Raw genomic sequence first — 26,007 nt, forward strand, 5'->3', positions numbered from 1 at the left:
TGAAAATCGCCCTAAAAGTGTTTGTGCAATGATTCCCTATGAGAGTGTTCACATCTGAGCAGTTTGATTCCGATCAGCTCACCATAGCGCTGCCTGTATGATTTTCTGGGTGATTTGTCTATAATAGAAGGTATAGGGAAATCGCAAAGCGCTTGAAAAAACGCTTTGTATAGCGATTTCCCGAGCACTTTCATGAATAAATACATTGTATTTATTCTTTTCCGGGTACAAGATTTCACTTCTTGACTGACGTCAGGAAGTGAAAAACAAAGTCCATCTGTAAAAGCGCTGAAAAAAGCGCTTTATACGGCGCAGGGAAAGGCGATTTTAAAAATGAAAAAAATTGCTCAGCGCTTGAAAAAGCGCTGGCGATTTATGATGTGAACAAGGCCATACTAAGTGTTTCTCAGTTGCAATCTAGGATCTTTAGGCCTCTTTCATACTGGGGCATTGCGTCTCTCTCTGTCTCTGCTCCCCCTTCACAACGGCCATTAGTCTCTATGAGGCTGGCCCCACTACCTGTGGTGCAACATATTGCAAAGGAAGTGCTTTCAATGACAGAGGAGAAGCAGACCCTGCACTGCATTGCTGAGTGGTACCGCTCAACACGCAATTGCAATGGAGTCAATGGCACCGTAACAATCAGGTGATGGTGGTGTGGCGTGCACGCACCAATCATTCAGATTTCAGTGACATACTACCTGTCAATCAGGTCCATAGCTCAGTGGGGGGAGCAATGCAAATCACCCTGTCAGCGATTTCTACCACAGGGTGTGTGAAATAGTAAATGCTGCAGAGCGACTTTGTCTGCTGCAAGACAATCATACCGTATCATGTGTAATATTAGCCTCACAGCACCCTCAGCTATTTTAACGTAGAAGCAATTTCCCTGAACACTGTTTCTGAATGGTGAGAGGATATCCAGAGAAAACCAGTGCAAATACAAGAAGAATGTGCTAACTCTGTGCAGCCCTAATCCTGGACTGGATTCAAACCTCAGATTTCAAAGCAGTAAACTATAGATTATACCAACACCAGGCTGCCTATCTGGCAACTCTGCCACTTGTTCCTGTCAACTTTGAGTTTGTAATTATGAAAAATGCTTATGGACTTCAGTTTTAGCACATCCATAAAAGAGCCTGCACAAATGTCTGCATAAACATAAAGAAAGATGGAAAGTGGCTGCAGGAAGACAGAAAAGTAGATAGTGCAGAAAGAAGGCCTACAGAGACTGTGTCAATCAATTTTTTTAATTAGAAGGAAATCATTCTAGAAGCAGTCTATACAAGTATTTGTGCAGGGCCTAGGGTAAAGAAAGGCAAAGGCTGAAAGCAGGACAGCACAGCATGTAGATAAAGTCCTATCTGCCGAACACTGAGATACAGGGAAATCTATTTACAGAGAACAAGAGTATTACTAATAACGTGTCCGTCTTATATGTAGGCCCAGGTTTTGTTTTGCGCTGTGGAAATACTGTCCAGCACAAGGTCACTGATAAGTTTTACTAAATCATGTGATTGAAGCAGCCTGTCTTATAATATATTGATTTGCAGAGCACACCAAACCATTAACAAATCCATCCCCAACTACAGTATAATCCCCTGTTCCTTCCTCTTAAAATTATTGCTGCTGAAAGAAGCAGAATCAACATGAAATGAATTAGTCTTGTGTTCATCTGATTGCTTGCTATAGCCATTGTGTAGCTGGATTTCTCACTGCTTTCTCTCTTCACAACACACCGCAAATAATGAAAACGGTATGCTACATAAAGGAAAGTTCACCTTTACATCATACCCATGCTATTGAAAGCATAATGGCTGACATGCTCTCACATGGAACACATAGAAGGACACATATAAAGGATCAAACAGTAAAAAAGCACATGTGTTCTGAAAATAGCATAGCCTGGCATACTGGGTGCAGACTGGAAATTCAGTCTTTCAGCACGTAAAAATAAAACAGATCTAAATCCTAAAAAGGAGGTTGATGCTTAAGATTGTACATGTAAAGAGGTAGTAGCAGTGGCCTAGCAATAGGGGATAAAGAGGATGTGACCGCACCAGGGCCCTTGGACCAGAGGGGCCCTTCTCAACTACAGTGCTAGCTCTTCATTGGTGCTATGCTGGTAATTATATCTTCTATATATGTTTTGAATAGTGGTATTCATTAACAACCTGTTCCCCCTGTCTGCTTACACCTCTCATACTGTGGATGTCCTTGGCAGGTTTTGTTGCGCTATATGAATTGCTATGTGTAGAATGCTTGGGGGGCCCAATGTAAAACGTGCACTGCTCCTTAGCTACACCACTGTACAAAGCAGGTAAATTGAGTGTTGTGATTTGGGGACCCGGTGCTTGGCTTAACCACCTGCTTCAGCTATGTTGAGGTATATTTGGTACCCAGTGTTGTGACAAAAATTTATTTCAGTTGTGCAGTCATGAATCTTTGACAGACTAGGGGATAATTGATCCCTGGAGCTATAACTGAAGTTGCAGACTAAGATGACAAAAGGTGAGTATTGATTAGAGATAGACAACGACCAAGAAGTTCAATTTAGGTATCTATTTGGAGGATTCGTTATCTAACTATGGTTATGTAGGGGCAAGGACTAGATTTGGTTGTGAGATTGCAAAAGCAGGGACCTCCTTCTAGTGTTTCCTGTTTCAATGTATTTTATCAAATGAACATGTATCAGTATTGGTGATATTTTCAAACTGCACATCAACAGTAGGCATTTGTACTTTGTGTTTAGAGATGGCCCAAACTGTTCGCCGGCGAGCAGTATTCTGTGAACATCACATCCGCTGTTTGCATTTGTGGCGATAGCAAACATTTGGCGTGTTCGATTTGCCCCTATACATTATTATTGAGCTAAACTTTGACCCCTTAACTCACAGTCAGCAGACTCATGGCAGCCAATCCGCTAGCACCACCTCCTGAAACCCCCATCCCCCTATCAAAAAGCAGTTGCGGTGGCCATATTGGATTAATTCTCTGCTGACTGCTGACTAGTGAAAGCAGGGTCAGACTTGCTGCAGATAGCTAGGGAAAGCATTAGCTAGGCCTGTGTTTCTGTGTTTTTGTGTGTGTGTGACACTCCACAGCCCAATGACACCCAGAGCTGTGTGTACACTACTGCTGTTACCTCATTAAGTTGCAGGCAAAGAACCATTCCAGTGCATTATTATTTCACTGCATTTTGATAGTATTATTGTATATGTCTGTGTGAGACACTCCATAGCCCACTGACACCCAGGGCTGTGCATAATGTAATTTCTGCCCATTAGGGTTTAAAACCCGACTTTGTGTCAACTCCAGAATTTTTGGTGAGACTTTTGGCATGGATTCCCCTTTGGCATGCTTCTATCCAGGTGTTAGAACCCTTGAAACAACTTTTTCATCACTTTTGTGGCCAGAAACAGTCTTTGTAGGTTTTAAAATTTGCCTGCTAATTGAAGTCTTTGGCGGTTTGCCAGATTTGCCTGTTCAAAATTTGCATTCGCCGTTCGCAAAAGGAAAATTCTATGTTCGTGGCATCTCTACTTGTGTTGCTGGTTGTTGTACAATGTGTTGAACTGCTCATGTATCTAGCTTCCCAATATTGTTTGTTTTGTACTGTGTACAGTGCTACAGAAAATGTTGGATCTATAGAAATAATAATAATTATTATTGTTAAGGTTGTGCATCAGCAAGGGGGTGAATGTTAGGTTTAAGTGTTTTAGAAAGGGGGTAACAAAGGTGTGGGTGGTAAAATAAGGTGTTAGGAAGGGGTTTTGTTTGTGGGTTGGGTTAAGATTATATGTCATGAAAGGAATTTTATCAAGGGGTAAGCATAAGGACTGTGATAATGAGAATATTATTATTTATTGGATTTATATAGCGCCAACAAAATTCCACAGCGCTGAACAGTAAATACGATTTCAAAAATGATAATGATGGTGACTGACAACACAATAAGCAATAAGATATACAATGCCAGATCATGCACTGGAGTAGTAGTCCCAATAATACAAGTTCACATTATTCTGTGGGTAGAGTGCACAATAAAGTATGATAAACAAGGAGCGAAGGCCCTGCCAAAGGCTTACAATCTAGAAAATACTGAGACACGTTACAATCAATCCACAACCACATAGCTAATATATACTACCAACACAGAAACAATATGTTAATAGTACCCTACTCCAAAGTGCCCCCCCCCCCCACACACACACACACACACACCTTTTTATTCTCCCTACCTTTATTTTTCTAGTTTAGGCTAAATGAAAAATATGAGAAAATATGTATTCACATATTTACAGAAATGTCTATTTAAATTGCCTTCTTAGGGTCTACAAGTACACATGGCAATATTCTGTTGTTGTAGTTGGAGGTGGATAAGTAGTGAGCAAAAATTTGACACATCACAATGGTCCTAATGGGCTCCTAATAACATCCTGTTTCCATGTAACATAACTTCATATATAGCTGTACAAATATCCCAGGAGCATTAGTTCAAAATTGATTTGGACATGTTTATCTACTGCAGCAGATGTGTCTCTACTAATTAAATATGGCCAAGGTCGTTCTGCATGCCATTTTGTCAGCAGTAACAAAGTACATTTTTAATTAAAAAAAATAAGATCTACCTCATGCAGGTATAAAGATATTTTTGTTTCTTTATTGTTTTCAGTACTGTAGACTTTCTTGGAAATTCTTAGGGGATCCTACAGGAATTATTTTAGAAAATCTAACAAGAAAAAAAGGAAAACAGCATTCTCCTGAGAACTGTGTGAATGACATAATCAATATTTTTATTGAAGCAAGAAGGAATCTCACGTTCACTTGGTTTATCTACAGAGTATTCCAAGTTTACAACATTGAATAATAGCATTCTGATCAGACAAGGAAAAACACAATGGATAAGCAAACCAAATCAGCCAAGCTTGCAATTTGTACAAGGGTAAATTTATGAAGTTTGAGTTTGTTTCTACTAAAACATATATAACAACAACACAGTGTGCGCATGTGCGTGCATGAGTGTGTGTGTTTGTTTAGGATGAGCCACGGTAATGGAATAAGCTGATTGCATGTGATCAGTAGTTCTGACAATTCTTCCGTAAACATTCTAGACTGCTGAGTGAAATATTTTTTGGGTCAATACAATAGAAAATTGAAAAAATATATATACCATAATGTTTGTCATTACTGCAGCAGAATGTTTTGGCAGACATTTTTGTCCTCCTTACTTTCAAAGGAAAAAACAAAGTGTAGAATAAAGCCAAGTATACACACGTGAGAATTGTCACCCATTGGGGACTGAGAAACGATCCTTTGGGCGACAATTTGTGGAACAATGCTGTACAAGCACATCCCTAGCCTTACGGCCAGCAATGTGTTTTGCTGCTATGGAGAGGGCTGAAGGGATGATGATTGGCGGACCCACGTCAATGGGTCAGCGGGACTTGTAAAAAGCATTGTGAACAGTCATGCTTGGGCATCGGGGGACATTAAGAATGCGACACGATGGATCTTTACCTACACCCAATAACTGAGCAATATTGATCGTCGGCAGCTGCACAAATATAATGATTGTCAGTTACAACGGTCGTTATTGGCCGTTTCAGATGACGGTTAAGGGTGCTTTACAGCTGTATCAATTTGTGCTGAACAAATATGCTGAATAAATATGATAAGATTGATAATGCACATTTTATTTCTCTTGAAATTTTTAAAATGTTAACATGTTCAATATGTTTATTCTGTATGAACATTCTCTCTCAATATAACTTCAAATGTAAAATAAAAAACCTGTGGTCTACCCATTCCCAAGGCGTCAATTTTATTTTGCAGCTCCAATCATGTCTTTCATGCACAGATTAAGAAATAAGTATGGGCTTCCTAGCTTTAAGCTAACTACACACATGTAAGAATTGTCATATTCTCCAATTCAGGGAATGATGCTATACAGACACATCCCTAGCCTTGAGTCTAGTGATTTTTGCTGTTGCTATGGAGGAGGCAGAGGGACGACGATCAATCAACAGGGGTTGAAAATAGCATTACGATCAATCATGCTCAGGCATCAGGGGTCATTAAGGGAGACAAGGTGTTGCTTATGCTTACTTCAGAGCACACAACAAATAAACATTCCGCAGTGATGCACCTTGCCGTAAAGATGTCACCACCTGTGATAAATTTAAGAATGTAAATCAGGGTGAGGAAAGAGTTTACAGAGGGCAAACACTGACTAAATGATTTCTAAAGTAATATTTAAAAAGTGTTATTTATTAGGTTATATTAAGTAATGTTCCTCTGTAAGCAGTGGCGTAACAATAGGGGCTGCAGCTCCGTCACCAGCGGGGGTGCCCGGGTCCCATCTGGGGCCCACTCAGGGCCATTTTTGGGGGCAGGAGGAGTTGCAGAATGAGGAGAGAGCATTGCCCCCACATTGTAGGGAGGCCGCACCCCTCTCCCTCACCTCAGGCTCTCCCCTCAGTGCGCTCCCCTCCTGCATTAAATAGATGGCAGTAGCGGCGGCAGGAACACAGGCATACCTCTGAATTCCACAGCTGAGGTCCGATCTCTAAATACTACACGCTACTTCCTGATAAACAGAGCCAAGGTGAGGGAGGGGGGAGTGTCCCTCCTCCACACCGATGTGGGGGCCAATGCTCTCCTCTCATGCTGCGACCCTCCTGCCCCCCAAAAACGGCCTTAAGTCGGCCCTGGGGGGGGGACATCCAAATTTTTGCAGGGGGGCCCAATGATTTCTAATTACCCCCCCCCCCCCTCATCTGTAAGTTTTATGCATTTATTGTTTGCTTGAGCAGCATTCATGCCTTTGAATATATACAATGTTTAACAGTGTTTTAAAACAAACCTGAAGTAAAAAAAATATTATCTTATTTTTATTTTCAGTTATATAGCTTTTTTTTCTCTCTACAACATTGCATCATTCTGTCATTATTTGCAGTTCACAAAGCCACACTCTGTATTTTAGCCTTATCTCAACCTGTCTTTCACTGTTTCTTGGTTGTTTAAGTGTTTCGGAAAACAGGACTGTCTTCCACATATGTTAGGGTTAAAGAGCTTGGAGAAGCTTTTTTTTGCATAGATAACACCTGCAGTTTCTTAACTCTTCTTGTATTGGAAAATGATATGACTCTTTTCTTTGCTACTAATGTTCTATTTCTTAGCTGTACTACACATGCAATGTATTATCTCATCAGTTCATTTTCACTTCAGACTTGCTTTAATTTCAAGATTCATAATACATGTTTAAGTCTTAGATGACTGCTTCAGTATGTCATGAATGATACAGATATGGTATATCACACCTGTACAATAGATTTAAAGGTTAAAATGCCATGGCATGGGACAAAATACCTTATAGAAATTTCCCTTTAAGCATTTAACTTCAGTGTCATTAAGGATGCCTTTCAGTGCATAACAGACAGAACATATAAACAACAAGTAAATCATGAAAATGTGTGTATCTCTTTGTTAAGCCATTCTGTGTGTAACATTTAAAATCCAGATAGCGAAATGAAATGCCGATTACAAAAAATGACAAACTACATTGCAACTTCAGCTTTGCAGCATTGACCTAAAACTAACCCTGATGTCAGGAATTGTTTAATAAAGTAGAGAGGCATTTATTCTCTCTCCTGTCATTTTTGTGACAGTCATGAAGGTCTGAAAATGTTGACTATGTATGAGAATTATGTATGCAGAAAAGATCTCTACTGCTCGGTTTGAGAAAATAAAGCTATGGCTATATTAGACTAAATTAAATAGAGGATAGATTAGATAGATAGATAGATAGATAGATAGATAGATAGATAGATAGATAGATAGATAGATAGATAGATAGATAGATAGATAGATAGATAGATAGATAGATAGATAAATGAAAGTTGTCTATGTTCAGGAAACTAGGATTTAGCATTATACATGGTGTTTGTATTCACTGTAATAGTTAAAGTTTCCCTATATACAGAGTAAAGCACACCTTTACAATAAATGATGGCGTATTTTCTATGCTCTTACATTAAGAGGTAGCATTGAGTGTAACACTCATCAGCCACTTCTCTGCTGAACTATTGCTTGAACTGTGCGGCTGGATAGAGCCGAGAGAGACAATGCATTAGAGCATGAAACGTTACTGAATTGAGGAATTGTGCCTGCTCATGAGACTGTGTAATTTGATGAAGTGTTCATTTATGTCAGCACATGGGCACATTGCTTGCATGCTAGTTCCTTCAGAAAAAGGGACATGGCATTTTTGCCATTGTAATTACAAAATTTGTTTGACAAAACAGTCCGAGAACTACTGACAGCAGGGCTTCTTTTTATTTTTTATTTTGGCCTTTTTTATTATTATTTTTTTACTCTTTTATACTTTTTATAGTGCATATCTAGAAGTTAACAAACTTTCTCGTTCTTTTAACATTTTTATACAACCTGCATAAGTATAATGGTGGCCATACACGGTACAATAAAAACGTTCGATTTTCCCGTTTATTCGATCTAAATGATCGAATTGAATCGATTGAATTTCGATCAAGAAATTCGAACGATTATCCCGTTTTTTCAGAAAAATGATCAGACATGCTGGAAAAATCTTTATATTCGATCTAATGGAATAATCGAACTAAATTATCTAATTGAAAAATTGTACCATGTATGGCCACCTTTATAATAATAATAATAATAATAATAATAATAATAAGGAATGCACATCCATGTTTTGATATTATAATCACTACAGATTAGAACTGTTTATAGGCTTCAGGGGGTAATTAGGGCACCACTGGCTTTGGTACATACATTTATAGCATTGAAATTACACTCACCCCGTCCTCAGCTCCTTGTTTGTTATTAACCTCCCCTTTGTGTACTGCTGTTATCCCTCTCCATCCACTTCAATTCATAGTGGCCCAGGAAATCGGGGTACAGTTACTCATTGTAGTGGGCATTCTGTTACATCTGACCTATAGCCAGCGCAGGTACTTGTCATGTGACATCATGTGGTCCCTACATGCATTGGGTATGGAAGTGAGAGCTGGATAGCTGTGGAAGAGCCACTGGAGCAGGTAACTATGCCCTACTTAGTAGCTTCTCTGAAACTCTCCATTAGGAGATATGGAGAGAGAATTAAAGCTTCAACAATCAACACCTATGTGGAAAAGGGAGTACAGTTGCACTTGTGGCAGGGGACTGCTTTTGCTGTGGGGACACAGACTTTGAAATTATAATGTGGTACATTTTGTGTGCACTTACTTTATGGGAGAGGTGGTTGTACTTGTGAAATGTGTGTGAGGGGAGTCATTATTGCTAAATTTCTAATGGGAATGTTATGGCTCCACATTTTATAGGTGGGTCATTATGGCTATGCTTGTTATATATGGTGGCATTTAGAAAGAATTTAAAGAGGAATTGCAGTGAAAATAAGGTAATGAACAAAAGTGCTTAATTTTTACAATAATTATGTATAAGTGATTTAGTCAGTCTTGCCCATTGTAAAATCTTTTCTCTCCCTGATTTACATTCTGACATTTATCACATGGCAACATTTTTACTGCTGGCAGGTGATGTCTGTGGAAAGAGATGATGCATTTTTGGCAGTTGGAAACAGCTGTTATTTCCCACAATGCAACAAAGCTCCCACAGTGTGATGTCAGTACCATGGTCCTGACATCACACTGTGGGAGGGTTTTCACCACAATATCAGCCATACAGACCCCCCTGATGATCCTTTTGAGAAAAGGAATAGATTTCTTGTGGGAAAGGGGGTATCAGCTGCTGATTGGGATGAAGTTCAATCCTTGGTTACGATTTCTCTTTAAGACTGAATGTCATCAAAAAGGGGGGCACCAGTGGAAAAGCACCAGTGGTGCCTTGCTTGAATACATATTAGTATGGTGTCAGTGAGCTGGGCTCAGACTGAGCCGAATGATGGCTCACCCTGCTGCCGCTGAAATTACCAGCAGCATTAAATACTATGCTTCAGTAGAGAAAAACACTTGGCACACAGCTGGTTAAGTGGGGGGTAAAGCTAGCCCCAATGAATCTGCATTAAGCTTCACCCGTACGGCAGCACCCAATGGTCAGCCCACAGTCCAAGCATGGAGAAGTGCAGAAAACTTTCAAACAGTGCAGAGCACAAACTTAAACATAAAGCACACAAAAAAAGCGCTGTGCACCTTCTTCCTGCATGTTTTTATTTCATTTCTCAGCCAACAGCCAGCATCAATGACATTGAAAAACAGAACTGTCAAACCTGGATCGATGGGGGTGCCGAGGTGAGCGGGGAAGAGGTGACCAGGGGATGTATGGACGGCACTACAGCCGTTTCACGCCAGCTGGCGCTTGTTCACGTGCGTGTGAGCCTTTTTTGGACACACGCACGTGAACAAGCGCCAGCTGGCGTGAAACGGCTGTAGTGCCGTCCATACATCCCCTGGTCACCTCTTCCCCGCTCACCTCGGCACCCCCATCGATCCAGGTTTGACAGTTCTGTTTTTCAATGTCATTGATGCTGGCTGTTGGCTGAGAAATGGAATAAAAACATGCAGGAAGAAGGTGCACAGCGCTTTTTTTGTGTGCATTAAATACTATTCCCCCTCTGAGTCATGGCAACTTGGAGAAAGAAGTAATTTGGGGTTCTGACGATCACCAGATCCCCGGATTACCCTTACACGGGTGCGTACTGTAGCACTAGTCGCATGGCAGCACCCAGCTTCAGCACTCGGCGCTAAGTGCCGTGTGCCAAAGCAACTTGCTTTGGCCTTGCTTATGCTAGGCATGCACTGAGCAATTTGTATAAGATCAGGCAAACAATATCTTGCAGACTTTGATTGTTTACCTGTTCTACCACATTGCACCAGGAGATATTAGACAAGGTTTCAGCACATACATCATGTCAGTAGTGATTTCACTACTGTAGCTGCTAACATTGTAAAGCAAGACAAACCTATACATACATCACTCACATACTACGCTCTACTGTGGACCCCTCGCACTCTCATCAGCATCCATCACACAATTAATAGGCAGAAAAAGAGGCCTTGCACATCCCTAAGTAAAACTTTTTGATTTATTTGAAAAAGGTTAAAAAGGCATACATTACACATCCAAATGGTATAACGGAGAGAGGTACAGGTCCTGACGATGCGCCACTCTATGTGACGGCGCGAAACGGCTGTCGACCTCCCCACCAGCCTGTACCTCTCTCCGTTATACCATTTGGATGTGTAATGTATGCCTTTTTAACCTTTTTCAAATAAATCAAAAAGTTTTACTTAGGGATGTGCAAGGCCTCTTTTTCTGCATGTTGGACTTAACTCTGTTTGGCTAATTGCACTCCCACTGTGTTTTTTGACTCAGCCTCCTGTGCATGGTCACATCTGTTTGATTGATACACAATTAATAGGCATGTCCAACCAATATTTGGTTGACTATCAATGATATCATACAGTATTATTGATTGTAAATGCAAACGGTTTCATATATTTTAGTTTGATTTAATGTTTACATCAAATCTAATGGCTAATCTATTAAAAACACTGTGCAGTGTATGCCTACCTTAGCAGCATCAAGATGGTCAGAAATGTCCCAGCCACATATCACACACCACCGAAAGTAAATATCCATAAGGAATAGGATCCTGTTGAAGACAAGTGATATTCTCAGAGTACATCACAATATTATATGTATTAAAAAGTCTACAAAGTATTTATAAAGTAAAACCTTTATTTTATATATTTACCTCCTGCAGAGAATATGCTGTCAAGTTTTATTTCACTGTTTATATAAGTGAGTTATGTAAAGTATTTTTACCTGACACAGTCTCTGTTGAGAGAACAGCCTGCAGAGAAAGGCTCAGTCAGGCTCTGTGTGAGTTCATCTCTACGATAATACAGCCATAGGACATTTTTTCATGCAAGCAATAATGAAAGATGATACATTATTATTGCAGATTAATTACATAATTACATATTTACATATTATGGTAAGATTTGCCTTGGATATATTTTTAAGATACAGTCATTATCCGTACAACTCGTAGGTCCATTTCCTTTTTTTTGTGGTATACTTTGATAAATACATACATTATGGATTCATACTGAAATTCAAGGGATAAGATGCACACATGTGCCAAAAATATGCTAGAAATTATGATGACTGGTTTGAATTCTCAGAAGCTACACGCCTCCATATCTTGCTAATTTTAGCAACTGTAAGACAAGTGTACATAAAACAAACAGAACCAAATCTTGCCTCAGTGTTTGACATCCTTTGGCATTAAAAATCATATATCTTCATTAAGTACCACATTTTTCTTTCTATAAAAAATATCACATGAAAGTGGAAAATGTGCTGCTGGATGCTTTATGGTATATACAGTAAGTGGAACTGATATAACTAGAAGCATAAAGAGCTGAAATAGTACATGTAAAGTGTAACTGTGAACCCTTGAAATGTTAAAATACGACTCTGTCTTCATTAAAAATTATTAAACCACTTGTTACTTAAAAGGGACCCCCAAAGTATATCACATATTTCCAAAGGACCCAAAAAAATAAGGACCCAATGAATATGTAGTGGATGTTTTTAGGTCCGTGAATATGAGGTCTGCTTTAACTGATTCCAGATGGCAGGCTCTGTAATGTGTTATTACTGTGTGATTACTGTGAGTAGCACATGGAGCTCAGCTGTCACTGGACAGCTGAATATAGCAGTGGTGGAAGCATGGTTAGTATACTGAATCTATTGAAATCTATACCCTAGCAGAGGTAAGAGGGTGCAAAGAGGGAATATAGGGATGCTCATTCGGATTCTGCAGAATTTATATTTCCAATTGGAAAATCTGAATTTCTGCTTGAAATCTGATTTACCACTACTTTTAGCCCAATCACAGAACTCAGAAGCATTGGACCAATCGGAGAATGCGGTAATTTTAGACCAATCACAAAACTTTCTGTCTTTACAATTTCCGATTTTCTGATTTTTTGGTCATTTTTTTTTCATTCCATGATGTAAAAAAATTATAAATAACATACTCCTTGGAAATGGGAAAAACTGAAAATCAGAAAAATGGAAAGTTGGAAATCGGGAAATCAAAAATTGGAACAATGTAAGATTGGGGAAATCGAAAAAATTGAAAATAGGAAACTGGCTTTAGCGGAAATTGACATTTTCACGGAATTGGAAATAGGAATTTCTGACCATCCCTATGCATATATCTCAATATGCTGCATTTGGGACTGGTTTCAGTTTTCTACACGCTGCTATGCTTTGTAAGCATGACAAATAATTCACAGATTGCTTCTATGCAACCATTGCAAAAATTCACCATTTGGTACACTGATTATTTATCTGCTTGTTTAACTGGCATATGAAGTAGTTTATGATGATTTGAACCTATTATTTAATGTGATTTTGTCATATGCTTTGGTACACATTCATAGTACAAAACCAAGTGCTTGGTCAGCTGCCTCCTAACTGCGATGTATCAAAGTGTATCTTTAGTCACAGAAATACAGTACAATAAACTGTATTTTCCAAAAGTCCAGACAAAACTCAATAGCCTATTATTAAAAATTGTTTTCTTATGGCTTGAAATTTTGATGCACACATTGCTGTATAGAGTTCCCATTCTCTCCTTCCTGACCCCATTTCAGATTTCTTGTAGACACTTTTAGAGTTAAGTCACATTAATGCCTTTATAAGTGCTGTCTTCTTGAATAAGGTTATAATAATTGCTTTATTTCAAACAAGTTGTGTTTATGTCTTTCAAGTGAACTTGGATAAAATGTTGAAAAGCAGTGTTAAAATCAGTTAGTAACATTTATGAGATTCTATAAAATTCTACATCTAGGGGAATTCCCCTAATTTCCTGTTTGACAAAAAATCAATACATCACACCATAAGAATAACAATATCAACAGCTATAACTTTTCTTTGCAGAGTTGGGATGAGTTTAACCACTTAAGTACCAGCGGTCTCTGCCCCCTTAAAGGGAACCTAAACTGAGAAGGAAATGGATTTTTCCTTTTAAAATAATAGCAGTTGCCTGACTCTCCTGCTGATTCTGTGTCTCTAATACTTTCAGCCACAGCCCCTGAACAAGTATGCAGATCAGGTGCTCTGACTGAAGTCAGACTGGATTAGCTGCATGCTTGTCTCAGGTGTGTGATTCAGTCACTACTACAGCCAAAGAGATCAGCAGGACTGCCAGGCAATTGGTATTGTTTAAAAGGAAACATCCATATCCCTCTCAGTTTAGGTTCCCTTTAAGGACCAGCGACCGCTGGTAGAAGAATGACAGAATCCCGACGCATCGCAGCGCATACCCGCCACAACCGCCGTCATCTCTGCACCCCGGGATCCTCAGGACATCATCTCTATGACGGCAGAGTCATGTGAGCCGGTCAGGAGCCGCTTTCATTGGCTCCTGACCACGTCTATCAATGTAAGCTAATGGGAGCGGCTTACATTTGATAGACACGGCCAGGAGCCAATGAAATAGGCTCCTGACCGGCTCACATGGCTCTGCCGTGATAGAGCTGCGAGCTGCGGCAAGAAATGTCAGTTTGAGGGGTGCAATCATTGGGGAGCGACGGAAACGGCGAATGTGAGCTGCGGACAGTGATTGAAATCTACGCCCACCAAACAGGGAGTAGATTTTAATCACTGCTGTCTTAAAGTAGTTAAACACCAACCGTTTTGTATTGTCCTGACTCCAAGAATCAGTAGAGTTCACAGTGTTTTATAATAAAAGTGCAAGATGCAAGTAAATATCTCTTTAATGGAGGAACTGACAGGAGCAAAAAAAAAAAAAAGTTTGAAGTCACTCTGCATTATCCAAAACTAACCTATTTATATAACTCTGACAGAAATACTCTCATGTCATTGTCAGATGCTGTCTCCCTGCCTCATCACATGGAAGAGATTGCCACCTCAATTTATGTTTTCAGTTTCAAAGTATTTTTTGTATAAGGCCCGGTTCACATTAGCGGTCGAGGTCCGGAATCGCCGTGCCGGAGCCGGACCGCATGCGGAACGGACAGAACGGACGCACGGCATAGCAATGAAAGTCTATGCGTCCGTTCACATGCGTCCGTTTCGTCCGGACCGGAGCCGGACCGGATCCGGACTCCGGCGTAAGACCCAACATGCGCTATTTTTTGGTCCGGCTCCTCCGGCTGACGTATCCGGAGCGGAGCCGGACTGTTGCATCCGGCCAATAGAAACCAATGAGAACCGGAGAGCGCACAACACACTGGCCATAAAAAACGGACGCTCCACCCCACCTCCCATGCTTCCTCCATGCTACAGCGGCCATCCTGGACGGGGACACATGGGCCCAGCGCCCACAGAGTGGAGCAGCAGCAACCTCACGCTGGAGCTCCCCGGCAGCAACATGTCCGATACGTCTGATAACGAGGAGGTGAGGCCCTACAACGACCCCAGAGCTTCTGCCGACCTCCCAGACCCCAGGTATTATTTTATACAGCTTGATCTCAAACGGATCCGGACCGCAACCGTGTTCATACCGCACGGAAAACGGATGCAAACGGACCGGATCCACACCCGATCCGGATAGGAGCCGTACGGATTAGGTCCGGTCCGTATCCGGTGCGGTCCGGACATCCGTTCCGATTTTTACAAAACCGCAAGTGTGAACGGGGCCTAAGTGTCAAAAAAAATTATAAAAAATTATAAAAAATTATACATTATTTTCTTAAAGGACAACTGAACTGAGATGCATATGAAGTCTGCCACATTTATTTCTTTTTAAGCAATACCAACTTCCTGGTGTCCTGCTGGTCCATTTGGCTGCAGTAATGTCTAAATAACACCAGAAACAAGCATTCATTCAGCTAATTCAATCAGATCTGACAATAATGCCAGAAACACCTGATCTGTTGCATGCTTATTCAGGGTCTATGGTTAAAAGGATTAGAGGCAGAGGATCAGCAGGATAGCCAGGCAGCTGGTATTGCTTAAAATGAAATAAATATGGCAGCTATTTATCCCTCTCACTTCAGCTGTCCTTTAAACCACCTGATATTTCCAATAATTGTAAAAAAAACAAGCTTTAATCTTTATTCCTCCTAAATGAGACTTTACTTTTTGATCCTCATAATACAATGGTTGATCTGTATTCCCGGAAAGCTTTGAGTGGCTACAGTGGTTAGAGAATAGACATACATCACAAATGCTGTATTATTTCACACACAACTAACCAGTCTACATTTTTCTGAAAAAGAAGATCTCAATACACAATTCAAAATGGTGTTTATTTTCTGTAGTTGCAATACAGTGGTAGACCTTGATTGGCTGCAGACTGCAGAACACAGTGGAGGTAGTTCAATGATAAGTAAAACAATTCTGTTTGTATGTAAGTAAATTAAATTCAAGTATAGGTACATTGAAAACTGTTCATTTGGAATTAAATCTAAGCTGTCTTAGATTTATTAACTATGCGTTTTCAGGGTCAGTTCTAGACTTTTTGGTGCCCGAGGCAAACTTGTGAGGATGCACCCTCCCCACCCCGATATGGAATGATCGCAAACCACCCAAAACGTTTCACCCTCAGTATAGGTAGGTAGGTAGCCAGGTATAGGTAGGTTCCCCCTGTATAGGGTAGCCAGTATAGTTGCCCCAGTATAGGTAGCCAGTATAGTTGCCCCAGTATAGGCAGCTAGTATAGTTGCCCCAGCATAGCTAGTATAGTTGCCCCAGTATAGGTAGCTAGCATAGTTGCCTCCAGTATAGTTGCCCCAGTATAGGTAGCTAGTATAGTTGCCCAGTGTAGGTAGTGTAGTTGCCCTCAGTATAGGTAGGTAGCTAGTATAGTTGCCCCAGTATAGGTAGCTAATATAGTTGCCACCAGTATAGGTAGTATAGTTGCCCCAGTATAGATAGCTAACATAGTTGTCTCCAGTGTAGGTTATATAGTTGCCCCAGTATAGGTAGCTAATATAGTTGCCACAGTAGTATAGTTGCCACAGTATAGGTAGTATAATTGACCCAGTATAGGTAGCTAGTATAGTTGCCCCCACAGTATAGGTAATATAGTTGCCCCAGTGTAGATAGTATAGATGCCCCAGTATAGGTAGTATAGTTGCCTCAGTATAGGTAGCTAATATAGTTGCCTCCAGTATAGGTAGTATAGTTACCCCTGGTATACTGTAGGTAGTATAGTTGCCCCAGTATAGGTAGTAAAGTTTACCCCAGTGCCTGCTCCCCTCTCCCTCCCCCACCCCGTGGCCACCAATTGTATTACCTTCTGGGTGGCTACTTTCTCTACAAACTCCATCCTCTTTCATGCCGCTGCTACACACAGACCTCAGATCAGAGTGACCTGCTGAGCCGCTGTGACAGGAGAGTGGCTCCCGTAGCAGCACATATACATGAAGTAACTACTTCCTGTATACACACTGGTAGGCGAGTCACTGTCCTGGTACAGCGGCTCAGTCAGGTGCTCTGATCTGTGGTCTGTGTGTAGTGGCAAGCGGCGGCATTACAGAGGATGGGGACCGTAGACAAAGTAACAACCGAGAAGGTAATATGATCAACGGGTGAAAGGAGGGTGGGAGGGAGGCAGGTGAGACGGCACTCCTGCGCCCATGCTGCCTGACACAAATACATCACTTGGCGTCATGGGCCGAATGATGCTGTACATTTTTACTGAAGGGTGTGCATGTGACTGCAAAAGCACAAATCCTGATTCATTAACTTCTCTGATATTCTCTTTAGTTCCTGGAGTGATTCAAGTGAGAGTCACAACATTTTACTATCTAATGCCATTGCCACAATGAAACCGTTTTAAAAAGGCAAAGATCACTGGTTTGAGAAGAATATTGAGGCTGATATATTTATTTCCTTTTAAACAATGCAAATTACCTTGCTGTCCTGCTGATCATCTGCCTTTAGTATTTTTAGCCATAGACCCTGAACAAGCATGCAGATCAGATGTTTTTAACTGAAGTCTTACTGGATTCACTACATGCTTGTTTCAGGTGTGTGATTCCGACACTACGGCCACCAAAAAGGTCAGCAAGACAGCCAGGGAACTGATGATGTTTAAAAGGAAATACATATGGAAGGCTCCATATCATACCACCCAACTTTTGAAGCCAGGAAAAAGGGACACTAAGACATGCCCCTGCCACATTTTTAAGCACACGCCCCTCCCCTATACAATTTCCCTCTCCATCCTATGCAGAGATTGGTGCATGGAGCGATGATAGGAAGTTATTTAAAGAATAATCACAACACACATATGTATTAAAGGATATAAATTACAGTAAACAGCTCTACACTAAGATTTATAATTATATTAAAGGATATCTGAAGTGACATGTGACATGATGAGATAGACATGTGTATCTACAGTGTCAAGCACACAAATAACTATGCTGTGTTCCTGTTTTTTCTTCCTCTGTCTGAAAGAGTTAAATACCAGGTATGTAAGTGGCTGACTCAGTCCTGACTCAGACAGGAAGTGATTACAATGTGACCCTCACTCATAAGAAATTCCAACTATAAAACACTTTCCTAGCAGAAAATGGCTTCTGAGAGTAAGAAAGAGATAAAAAGGGGAATTTCTTATCAGTGAGGGTCACACTGTAGTCACTTCCTGTCTGAGTCAGGACTGAGTCAGCCACTTACATACCTGATATTTAATTCTTTCAGGCAGAGAAAGAAAAAAAGGAACACAGCATAGTTATTTGTGTGCTAGGCACTCTACATACCCATGTCTATCTTATCATGTCACTTTGGGTGTCCTTTAAAAACGAAAATAAAGAGTGAAATGTGCAAAATATTAAATTCTTTATCTCTGGCAAAAACTTCACATATCAGAAAACACAGTGCCTTCAAGTACCTAACGCTAGTCCCAGGATTGTAAATGCATAAAATCACACAACTATCCCTAATTAAGGATCTTGTGCCACGATATGGGTTAATAATAAGAGCAATAGCACAGAGGAATGTAACCAATATGGTTGATACATACAAGATTTATAGCACTTCACAAACATATTGAAATATAAGATATCCACCTCATTATTCAGATGGTTTGTAGCCAGATAGTCAGGAATGAGTTCCCTCTCTCACTCTCTCTCAACTTCAAAGATATTCCTTGCTGAGCCTGTAGTTTTATGTTGTTGTGCTGCTGATGCATTTCAGTGTGAGGCAAAGCTGCAGAGACTCTGGGCAGTGAAACAGTTAACTGCAAACTCTCCTGCTCTGTGAAGAGGTCGGGACATTTGACCAGTGCCCCGTGATGCCGTGATAGAGGCTGCTAATCATTAGTGTCACGGTGAAAATGTGACACTTGGCAAGTCTGCCATATGCCTTTAACTTCTGGTGTACTTTAAGTTGTCCAGTGTACACATTTGTTCTCCAACATTGGCAAATGAAGAGCAATGGCTTCTGAGTTCAATCTTTCAATACTAGCCTCAATACTTATCACAATAAGACTTAAAACGTCTCTCCCTTTTAATTGTCTATTTAATCAGATTGTTTCATTTTATTTCAATAAATAGATAGTGGCATTGCATATGTTAAATAAAATTATCATTAAAAAGTAATGTTTATAAATAATGTACACTTGAAAGATAATTTATTTATGAACACATGCCTAGGTGAGCCAAACAATTTTCTAGATTAATTTTGCAAATGTTCTCTTAAATTAAGCTTTTGGCAAACATTTTAGTTTTAGCTTAATTCATTGGTAAGGTTTGTACTTTATATGCAAACAAAAACAACAGTGTTGCATTTGCATTCAGTTTTATATGCTTCTGTGCAAATTATAACTGAAAATACTAAAGCATTTTTGTAGCTGTTTATTACAATACATTATTTCCTCTTCCATATAGACAATTTTGGACAAGTGGATAATTGGTTGCACAGTGCCAGTATGGATAAACACTTTGCACCTATTACCAGGATATGTTGAATGTATCTAATGACATGCTATAGGATTTGTTTTATTAGGAAATTGCTTAAATGTACAATAAGGTAAAAACCGCAATCTCCATGTTCAGAAAAAAATCCTTCAATTCCATTTGCAGATATTATTAACTTCCTAATACTGAAATAAGCACAACAGGTATTCAAAAGAAAAACGTGTATGGATGCAGGCTGGGGGGTAGTTTTAAACACTGTGGTACTTAAAGTAATTGAAATTGAACTAAAAGCTAAAATAGTAATGCTTATAAAAGAAAATCTCATAGAAAGAAATTAGTGGTGACTTTTCATGGACCCAAAGCTTTCTACTCAAGGATTCAAATGGACTCACGAGGAGAAGAAGAAGAAGGCAAACTAGGAGCTGTTATTGAGCTTGAAGAGCTGATCCAGCAAAGAGCAGGCTTGAGTCATGAGATGTGAAAAATGCTGGATACAGCAAAGTCATTAAAAAGTAGAAGTCCTGTGGGGCCATGGCTACTTTCCTTTTGCAAGATAAAGCCAAGTGATCCATGAAGGGCAAGAGAAATAAATCTGAGCCTTCTTGAGGAAATGGTTTTGTACTGCAGGTCCATGTTTGTTTCTGTAATGTCTTAAGCCTTGCATTTACCAGTGACTTTTCAAAATGAAAATAATTATGTCTAAGACCAAATAAAACTGGATATATATTAATATATATATATATATATATATATATATATATATATATATATATATATATATATATATATATATATAGTTATTGTAATCTGCTAGTAGGTGTGCTAATTAATAAATGAATGAGCCTAAATAAGAAATATATGGCCATTGGGAGGGGGAGGCAGCTGGTCCCCATCAACTGTAAGCAAGGCACAGAACTCATATCTGCCCTAAGTCAGTGGTAATATTAGTTTACTCCCCCAGCTCACTCTTTATTCCATACCTGTTGATAGCCTGCACTTGATGCGGTGTGTTTTATTATTGTACATTTTTATTTCTACTCTCATTCCTAATTTCTTCTGTTTTTTTATTTTTTTTGCTTTTCACACATTAACATATAATGTTTTCTCTATATCATTTATGTAACCATTTCCCCTCCCCCGGGACAAGTATCTACATCCCTGCAAAACAGCACTTTACCTCGCAGGGACGTAGATACTCGTTCCTTGCCACCGCACACACCCTTCCCTCCCACACGCGCTCCTGGGTATGCAGTTTACATTAGTTAATCTAAGTTCCTGTGTCAACGATCAACGGCATCAATGGGATGCAAACACAGCCATGCATTATTTCCTATTCACATACTTATACTATGCTAATAGGAAATAATGCGCGAAGACAGTAATGTGTGAAGATGGCCAAATAGTAAAATTAAACCTACATACATTTATTTTAATAAAAATACCCACACTCACATTTAAAATGAACTTCTTCCCTCCAACATTCTCCCATAGTACCCAAATACATTTATGCATTATGCAAAAAAATATATAAATGGTTACCTTAGGGACTGAACTTTTTTTTCAATATGTATGTCAAGACGGTATATTACTCTTATTTTTTTAAATTATGGGCTTGTAGTTAGTGATGGATGTAAAACTGAAAAAAATGCATCTTTATTTCCGAATAAAATATTGGTTCCATACATTGTACTAGGGAAATATTGTAAATGTTGCAATAACCAGGACAAATGTGCAAATAAAATGTGTGGATTTTATCCACAGTAGAACATTTTATTTTAAAACTATAATTGCCAAAATCTGAAAAATATTTTTTTTCATTTTGTTTCTTAATATTCTAATTAAAATGCAGTTAGAATAAAATAATTCTTTGCAAAAAGTACCACCCAGAGAAAGTCTAATTGGTGGTGAAAAAAACAAAATATAGATTGTTTTATTGTGATAAATAGTAATATAGTTATAGGCGAATGAATGAAAGGAGCGCTGAAAGGTGAAAATTGCTCTGGTGTTTAAAGGGAACCTAAACTGAGAGGGATATGGATGTTTCATTTTAAACATTTTAATACCAGTTGCCTTTCAGTCCTGCTGATCTATTTTGCTGAATCACACACCTGAAACAAGCATGCAGCTAATCCAGTCTGACTTCAGTCAGAGCACCTGATCTGCATGCTTGTTGAGGAGCTTTGACTAAAAGTAATAGAGACACAGGATCAGCAGGAGAGTCAGGCAACTGGTATTATTTTAAAAGAACAACTCCATATCCTTCTCAGTTTAGGTTCCCTTTAATGTGAACCTAAAGCCAATTAAAAAAAATGAGATTAACTCACCTGGGGCTTCCCTCAGCCCCCTGCAGCCGATCGGTGCCCTCGCAGCTCCGGTCCGACGCTTCTGGACCCGCCGGCGACGACTTCCGGTTTCGCCGTCACCGGCCGACAGGCATGGGAACGCGAGTGATTGTTCGCGTTCCCAGCCTGTATATCGCCTCCTATGCTGCTATTGCGGCCAGGAGGCCACAATAGCAGCATAGGGGGCTATATACAGGCTGGGAACGCGAACAATCACTCACGTTCCCATGCCTGTCGGCCGGTGACGGCGAAACCGGAAGTGTTCGCCGGCGGGTCCTGGAGCGTCAGAGCGGGGCTGCGAGGGCACCGAACGGCTGCAGGGGGCTGAGGGAAGCCCCAGGTGAGTTAATCTCATTTTTTTTCCAGGCTTTAGGTTCACTTTAAGGGGGAAAAACTTTGTAGGTGAAGTGGTTAATCATGTGAACATGCTTGCATATTTCACATTGTATGGCATTTTTTTCTATGCGTACTGCCCTGCATTTGTTGTTGTTGGTTTTTTTTTCCGTGCTATCCAGTGAATCATCTTTAAGTGTTTTGTCCTGTTGATTTATTATTCATTCAATACCATCAAGTTAGAGGGCACTGCATATAGCGTTATTGCATTTATTGTGTATTATAACCAGTTGATTTAATAAACTTCTCCCCTGTGTTTTCTCACAAGAGTTCTTATCTCATCTACAAAATATTTTCTCTGCACCAAGAAGCTAATAAGGTACAAAATAATTACAATAATTTAAGAAAGCAAATTTTGAGCACGTTGAAGAAGTATTTTATTGAAAAGGTGCAAAAAATATCTTCTTTCAGAGAACCCAAGAAAAATGTTTACTGAACTGGGACCTTTGTAGCTTTGTTTTTGGGTGCATGTACTATTCATCTATAGGAAGTACATTTTTTGATGCCTCTATGTTATTGTATGTATGATAGATTTTTGTGTTTACATGGATTTTCAAACATACATCAAACCGCAAGTGTCACACTGCTCAATGGGTCATTGAACATCTTATCCACAGTTTCTGCCCCACACAGAGATTTTCTAACATATTCAGTCAGGTTTTTTACCTGATAAACTGTACAAAATAAATTTAAAGTCAATTGATCAAAGTAATCTAATTGGTCAAAAATGCATCAGAGGAGTCAATGGGGTTGATTCACTATAACAAATGCCATGCCTTATCAGAGTTAACATGCCTTATCAGAGTTAACATACCTTATTAACATTAGTGTGCCTTATCAGAGTAGCATAGCAAATGCTACAAACTTATGCCTGCTAATTGGCAATGATGAGAGCTCCACTCGTCGTGCCCTAAGCCCCTGAGGGTCCAATCACTTTAAAGGACATTATCCTCGTGCTTTGATTGGACCAATAGGCTGCCTTTCACTTGACAGGAAACTTGACAGGCAGCCTGTTGGGCCTATCAAAGTGTGGGGATAATGTCCTTTAAAGTTATTGGACCTGTAGGGGCTCAGGGCAGGATGAGTAGAGCTCTCGTCATTGCCAATTAGCAGGCATACGTTCGTAGCGCTCGATATGCTACTCTGATAAGGCATTCTAACTCTGATAAGGCATGTTAACTCTGATAAGACATGTTAATTCTGATAAGGAACACTATTTGTTATTGTGAATCAACCCCAATGTGTGCATGGCCAGATCAAAACATGGAAACAAGCAAGTTTAGTTTCACTGAAGAAGTAAGAATAAAGCTTTCTTTACATACATTAAAGGGACCCTGAGCAGAGGATTAAAAGGAAAATCTGAATTTACCTGGGGCTTCCTTCAGCCCCCGTAGTCAATGAGGTCCCTCAGCATCTTCTGTGTCCCCCCCATGGTTATGCTGGAAGCTCCATCAGGTGTGCTTCTTCGGCCGCTTACGGGGACAGGCTTGTAGCCGAGCTGGGTGCACGGACAGGCCGCGCATGCGCAATTGCACACAACTTTGGCCAAAATCATGCACCTAATGGAGCCACCAGCAGGACTACAGAGGGGACCTAAAGGATGCTGAGGGACCTCACTGGCTACAGGGGGCTGAAGGAAAACCCAGGTAAGTTCAGATTTATTAATTTAATCCTCTGCTTGGGGACCCTTTAAGTTTTTACCTGACCAACATGCTCCTGCAAAAAGATTTCAGACCAGGATTAAACAGCATTTAATCATTCCCTAGCTTTTTTTTATATTTGTTTATTATTATGTAGTATAATATTAAAACGCAATGTCAATGTAACATTAGCACAGTCCAATGTATGTGTTCAGAGAGATACTATAAGCAGTGGACATTCATCTGCATTGAAAGTACGGTAAGGTCAGAAAATAATATTTTACTGTATTTTAAAAACTTAATAAACTGCTCTGTCTTTGATGTGACCACTGACAGTTGCAGCCTCTTTTCATGTAGTACAAGTTCGCTGATGCAGCTAACCACTTTTTAAACATACCTCACCGGACTATACTAACCACAAATTATTTGTGAATACGATGAAATACCATAAACCAAACCAAAAGGAAAAGATGATGGCTCTCTTTTAGCATGGTCTATAAAACTGCTTAACCTCCCTCAAGGGATCTACAGTACCTTCAGGCATACACTGACAGTGTGAGCTATAGCTTCTGTAATTACCCACAAAGATAGTCTGAAAACTGAAAAGTAATTTGGAGAGCACATCTTGCTTTTGATTTCCTTTCCAATAGTTATAAAACTGCTGTGGTTGTAGCTGTACATCTTCAGCAGCGTATTTTCTTAATGAGAATACCATTATAAAACTTTAGAGGTTTTGAAATGCCTTAGTATTTAAATGAGATCTTTTTTCAAATGCTTAAAGAAAAATGCCATCCCTCTCCAGGCAATTTATTCCATCTCTTCTCCCCTTTGCGCCGGTATAGTTAATACAGATAATAATTACGTGTTTTAAAACAGTGGCAAATATCTGCATTTCAGCCTTTTTGTGCAGGCACAGGCTTGTCAACGGGTAGGACGTCTCCACTCTCCAACACTATCAAGCAGCCTGCCTGTCAATTTCTTCCTTCGCAATCCAATTTCAATCCCTGCATAGACTGAAAAAGCCAAAGAATGGGGAGATTTTCTTAAAAGAGATCCCAGTGTAGACATGTTAGCTTTATGCTTTTCCTCACAGTCTGACCTTATTTCCTGTTTAGCTTCAGATTCCACCCTCCCGAGTTTTAAGCGAGTTGTTTCTTTCAAAGAACTGGAGTGGGACACTGCTGGTCACCGTGGTGGGCAGTTCACCAAGCAAGTCTGCAGGTTGTTTCAGAATAGCACACTAAAGATCAAATACGCACATCTGCACATACACCACACGCGTTAATCCACACCACCACTTGCTATACAAGTATATAGCAAACCCTTACCAAAGCAATTATAAATGTGACCATCAGGTCTCTCTATTAGGGATGCTCATTCAAATTTCACAGAATTGAAATTTTTGCATTTCTAATCGGAAATCAGCATATCTGATTGAAATACGGAAATCAGAAAATGGAAATCGGAAAACGGAAATTGGGAAATGGAATTCCGCAGAAATCCAATTTACTGTAAACTGTTACATTTTAGCCCAATAACAGAACCTGGAAGCACTGGACCAATCAGAGAATGCACATTTTTTTTTGCAAAAATTGGATCATCGCAGTAATTTCAGACCAATTATAGAACTGATTTTCCATTTTTCCGATTAATGGAAAAATTATTGTTTGTTTTTCATGCTTTGCATTCTCTGATCTCTCTAGAAAATCGGAAATTGGAAAA

The 26,007-nt window shown here is 39.8% G+C and overlaps 1 protein-coding gene across 1 annotated transcript in view; it reads right to left on the bottom strand.

Moving 5' to 3' along the window:
- The window catches only part of LOC137518633 (cadherin-10-like), a 612,711-nt gene that overhangs the window by 459,562 nt on the left and 127,142 nt on the right, over positions 1–26,007 (bottom strand). Inside the window, exon 2 of the mRNA XM_068236734.1 lies at positions 11,572–11,653. The gene's annotated coding sequence lies outside the window, so the exon portion shown is untranslated. The remainder of the gene's footprint in view (positions 1–11,571; positions 11,654–26,007) is intronic.

Source organism: Hyperolius riggenbachi, chromosome 5, assembly GCF_040937935.1.
Source record: "Hyperolius riggenbachi isolate aHypRig1 chromosome 5, aHypRig1.pri, whole genome shotgun sequence".
NCBI lineage: Eukaryota > Metazoa > Chordata > Amphibia > Anura > Hyperoliidae > Hyperolius > Hyperolius riggenbachi.